Genomic DNA, 5,673 nt, shown 5'->3' with positions numbered 1-5,673 from the left:
TCTAACTCTTTGAAGAATTGGATTGGTATTTTGATGGGGATTGCATTGAATCTGTAGATCGCTTTTGGTAAAATGGCCATTTTTACTATATTAATCCTGCCAATCCATGAGCATGGGAGATCTTTCCATCTTCTGAGGTCTTCTTCAATTTCTTTCCTCAGTGTCTTGAAGTTCTTATTGTACAGATCTTTTACTTGCTTGGTTAAAGTCACACCGAGGTACTTTATATTATTTGGGTCTATTATGAAGGGTGTCGTTTCCCTAATTTCTTTCTCGGCTTGTTTCTCTTTTGTATAGAGGAAGGCAACTGATTTATTTGAGTTAATTTTATACCCAGCCACTTTGCTGAAGTTGTTTATCAGCTTTAGTAGTTCTCTGGTGGAACTTTTGGGATCACTTAAATAAGCTATCATATCATCTGCAAATAGTGATATTTTGACTTCTTCTTTTCCGATCTGTATCCCCTTGATCTCCTTTTGTTGTCTGATTGCTCTGGCTAGAACTTCAAGAACTATATTGAAAAAGTAGGGAGAGAGTGGGCAGCCTTGTCTAGTCCCTGATTTTAGTGGGATTGCTTCAAGTTTCTCTCCATTTAGTTTAATGTTAGCAACTGGTTTGCTGTATATGGCTTTTACTATGTTTAGGTATGGGCCTTGAATTCCTATTCTTTCCAGGACTTTTATCATGAAGGGGTGTTGAATTTTGTCAAATGCTTTCTCAGCATCTAATGAAATGATCATGTGGTTCTGTTCTTTCAGTTTGTTTATATAATGGATCACATTGATGGTTGTCCGTATGTTAAACCATCCCTGCATGCCTGGGATGAAGCCTACTTGATCATGGTGGATGATTGTTTTGATGTGCTCTTGAATTCGGTATGCCAGAATTTTATTGAGTATTTTTGCGTCGATATTCATAAGGGAAATTGGTCTGAAGTTCTCTTTCTTTGTTGTGTCTTTGTGTGGTTTAGGTATAAGAGTGATTGTGGCTTCGTAGAAGGAATTCGGTAGTGATCCATCTGTTTAAATTTTGTGGAATAGTTTGGATAATATTGGTATGAGGTCTTCTATGAAGGTCTGATAGAATTCTGCACTAAACCCGTCTGGACCTGGGCTCTTTTTGGTTGGGAGACCTTTAATGACTGCTTCTATTTCCTTAGGAGTTATGGGGTTGTTTAACTGGTTTATCTGTTCCTGATTTAACTTCGGTACCTGGTATCTGTCTAGGAAATTGTCCATTTCCTGAAGATTTTCAAGTTTTGTTGAATATAGGTTTTTATAGTAAGATCTGATGATTTTTTGAATTTCCTCTGAATCTGTAGTTATGTCTCCCTTTTCATTTCTGATTTTGTTAATTTGGACGCACTCTCTGTGTCCTCTCTTTAGTCTGGCTAATGGTTTATCTATCTTGTTGATTTTCTCAAAGAACCAACTTTTGGTTCTGTTGATTCTTTCTATGGTCCTTTTTGTTTCTACTTGGTTGATTTCAGCTCTGAGTTTGATTATTTCCTGCCTTCTACTCCTCCTGGGTGTATTTGCTTCTTTTTGTTCTAGAGCTTTTAGGTGTGCTGTCAAGCTGCTGACATATGCTCTTTCCTGTTTCTTTCTGCAGGCACTCAGCGCTATGAGTTTTCCTCTTAGCACAGCTTTCATTGTGTCCCATAAGTTTGGGTATGTTGTACCTTCATTTTCATTAAATTCTAAAAAGTTTTTAATTTCTTTCTTTATTTCTTCCTTGACCAGGTTATCATTGAGTTGAGCATTGTTCAATTTCCACGTATATGTGGGCATTCTTTCCTTATTGTTATTGAAGACCAGTTTTAGGCCGTGGTGGTCCGATAGCACGCATGGGATTATTTCTATCTTTCTGTACCTGTTGAGGCCCGTTTTTTGACCAATTATATGATCAATTTTGGAGAAAGTACCATGAGGAGCTGAGAAGAAGGTATATCCTTTTGCTTTAGGATAGAATGTTCTATAAATATCCGTTAAGTCCATTTGGCTCATGACTTCTCTTAGTCTGTCGACATCTCTGTTTAATATCTGTTTCCATGATCTGTCCATTGATGAGAGTGGGGTGTTGAAATCTCCCACTATTATTGTGTGAGGTGCAATGTGTGTTTTGAGCTTTAGTAAGGTTTCTTTTACGTACGTAGGTGCCCTTGGATTTGGGGCATAGATATTTAGGATTGAGAGTTCATCTTGGTTGATTTTTCCTTTGATGAATATGAAGTGTCCTTCCTTATCTTTTTTGATGACTTTTAGTTGAAAATTGATTTTATTTGATATTAGAATGGCTACTCCAGCTTGCTTCTTCTGACCATTTGCTTGGAAAGTTGTTTTCCAGCCTTTCACTCTGAGGTAGTGTCCGTCTTTGTCTCTGAGGTGTGTTTCCTGTAGGCAGCAGAATGCAGGGTCCTCGTTGTGTATCCAGTTTGTTAATCTATTTCTTTTTATTGGGGAGTTGAGGCCATTGATGTTGAGAGATATTAAGGAATAGTGATTATTGCTTCCCGTTATATTCATATTTGGATGTGAGGTTATGTTTGTGTGCTTTCATTCTCTTTGTTTTGTTGCCAAGACGATTAGTTTCTTGCTTCTTCTAGGGTATAGCTTGCCTCCTTATGTTGGGCTTTACCATTTATTATCCTTTGTAGTGCTAGATTTGTAGAAAGATATTGTGTAAATTTGGTTTTGTCATGGAATATCTTGGTTTCTCCATCTATGTTAATTGAGAGTTTTGCAGGATACAGTAACCTGGGCTGGCATTTGTGTTCTCTTAGGGTCTGTATGACATCAGTCCAGGATCTTCTGGCCTTCATAGTTTCTGGCGAAAAGTCTGGTGTGATTCTGATAGGTCTGCCTTTATATGTTACTTGACCTTTTTCCCTTACTGCTTTTAATATTCTTTCTTTATTTTGTGCGTTTGGTGTTTTAACAATTATGTGACGGGAGGTGTTTCTTTTCTGGTCCAGTCTATTTGGAGTTCTGTAGGCTTCTTGTATGTCTATGGGTATCTGTTTTTTTAGGTTAGGGAAGTTTTCTTCTATGATTTGAAGATATTTACTGGTCCTTTGAGCTGGGAGTCTTCACTCTCTTCTATACCTATTATCCTTAGGTTTGATCTTCTCATTGAGTCCTGGATTTCCTGTATGTTTTGGACCAGTAGCTTTTTCTGCTTTACATTATCTTTGACAGTTGAGTCAATGATTTCTATGGAATCTTCTGCTCCTGAGATTCTCTCTTCCATCTCTTGTATTCTGTTGGTGAAGCTTGTATCTACAGCTCCTTGTCTCTTTTTTGGTTTTCTAAATCCAGGGTTGTTTCCATGTGTTCTTTCTTGATTGCTTCTATTTCCATTTTTAATTCCTTCAACTGTTTGATTGTGTTTTCCTGGAATTCTTTCAGGGATTTTTGCGATTCCTCTCTGTAGGCTTCTACTTGTTCTCTAAGGGAGTTCTTCATGTCTTTCTTGAAGTCCTCCAGCATCATGATCAAATATGATTTTGAAACTAGATCTTGCTTTTCTGGTGTGTTTTGATATTCCATGTTTGTTTTGATGGGAGAATTGGGCTCCGATGGTGCCATGTAGTCTTGGTTTCTGTTGCTTGGCTTCCTGCGCTTGCCTCTCGCCATCTGATTATCTCTAGTGTTGCTTTGTTCTGCTATTTCTGACAATGGCTATACTGTCCAATAACCTTGTGTGTCAGGAGTGCTGTAGACCTGTTTTCCTGTTTTCTTTCAGCCTGTTATGGGGACAGAGTGTTCTGCTTTTGGGTGTGTAGTTTTTCCTCTGTACAGGTCTTCAGCTGTTTCTGTGGGCCTGTGTCTTGAGTTCACCAGGCAGGTCACTTGCAGCAGAAAAGTTGGTCTTACCTGTGGTCCTGGGGCTCAAGTTCGCTCGTGGGGTGCTGCCCAGGGGCTCTCTGCAGCGGCAGCAACCAGGAAGATATGCGCCCCCCTTCCGGGAGCTTCAGTGCACCAGGGTTCCAGATGGCCTTTGGTGTTTTCCTCTGGCGTCCGAGATGTTAGTGCAGAGAGCAGTCTCTTCTGGTTTCCCAGGCCTGTCTGCCTCTCTGAAGGTTTAGCTCTCCCTCCCACGGGATTTGGGTGCAGAGAACTGTTTATCCGGTCTGTTTCCTTCAGGGTCCGGCGGTGTCTCCGGCAGGGGTCCTGCCGCTCCTGGACCCTCCCCCACGGGAACCCAGAGGCCTTATACAGTTTCCTCTTGGGCCAGGGATGTGGGCAGGGGTGAGCAGTGTTGGTGGTCTCTTCCGCTCTGCAGCCTCAGGAGTGCCCACCTGACCAGGCGGTTGGGTCTCTCTCTCACAGGGTCTGGGAGCAGAGAGCTGCTGCAGGCCGGGATCCGCGGGTGTGGGACTTCTGGTAAACACAGGACGTGCCCGGTCCTAGAGGAATTCTGCCTCCGTGTGTCCCGAGCTCACCAGGCAGCTTTCTTGCAGCAGAAAAGTTGGTCTTACCTGTGGTCCCGAGGCTCAAGATCGCTCGTGGGGTGCTGCCCACGGGCTCTCTGCAGCGGCAGCAACCAGGAAGATATCAGCATTTTTGAAAGAATTAGATGGTTTAAAGGTGTAGCCTTGTTGGAGGAAGTGTGTCACTGGGGTAGACTGAAGTTTCAAAAGCCCATGCAAACTCTGGGCCCCTCTCTGCCTATGCATTATGATGTAGCTCTTAGGAAACTGACCTCTCTGTGTGTGTATGCACCAGGAAGTAGCTGTTAGCAACTGCTCCAGCATCTCCTGGCATGTTGCCAGGTTTCCTATCATAGTGATCATGGACTGAACCTCTGAAACTGTAAGCCAGACCCAATTGAATGCTTCACTGCAGTTGCCTTTGCCATGGTGACTATTTATACCAATACAACAGTGACTAAGACACTCAGCCACCAGGGGCTGTGTCACGCGGTTTGTAAGTTCAAGGCCAGAGTAACCTACAGAGTGAGTTCATGGCCAACTTGAGCAACCTAGTGAAACCAGTTCAAAATAAAATTTAAAATGGCAGCCAGGGACGCAGCTCAGTGGCCCATTGCTTATCAATAATCATAAAACAATAGATTCAATCTACAGTACATGAAAAAATAAAGAGACTTTTGGATTAAGTAGCCAAAAGTGACTTGGAAAGCCAGTTAGATTCAGACTTAAGCCCTCACTCACCGATGTGAGCACAGAAGAAACTTAAAACATCCAGCAACTTCTTCGATTTACAATGACTAAGCTTAACTGAACCTTGCCCTTTATTTTATCTTTTTCTTCTCTTGCCATCATCTACTTCTCCATCTTTTCCACTTGAATCCATATTGAACAGCCAAAATACTGAAGTGCATTCATTCACGAAGCCCAGAAACGAGTCACACATAAAGAATTGTTGTAATGAAATACGCTCTGCCCAATCAAGCGCTTTAAAGATATCACAGGGAGTCATGGGGGCAAAATCTACAGAGTAGATTGTGGGCTCCTCAGCCAACCTGATTTATTTATGTTTTTATGGAGGCATATATCCTTCTATCCCTCTGCCTTATAAGCAATAAACTAAGCAAAACATACGTTTGACAGCGTGAAAGCCAGAATAAGTACTGCGGAGAGACAAAGCAAGGAACCCAAACATGGGGTCAAGTCTGATTATGCGGTTTAGAATCTTACTGAAAAAGACAAAG

The sequence above is a fragment of the Rattus norvegicus genome, chromosome 2 (assembly GCF_021556685.1).
Source record: "Rattus norvegicus strain SHRSP/BbbUtx chromosome 2, alternate assembly SHRSP_T2T, whole genome shotgun sequence".
Lineage (NCBI taxonomy): Eukaryota > Metazoa > Chordata > Mammalia > Rodentia > Muridae > Rattus > Rattus norvegicus.
This window is presented reverse-complemented; position numbering follows the sequence as displayed.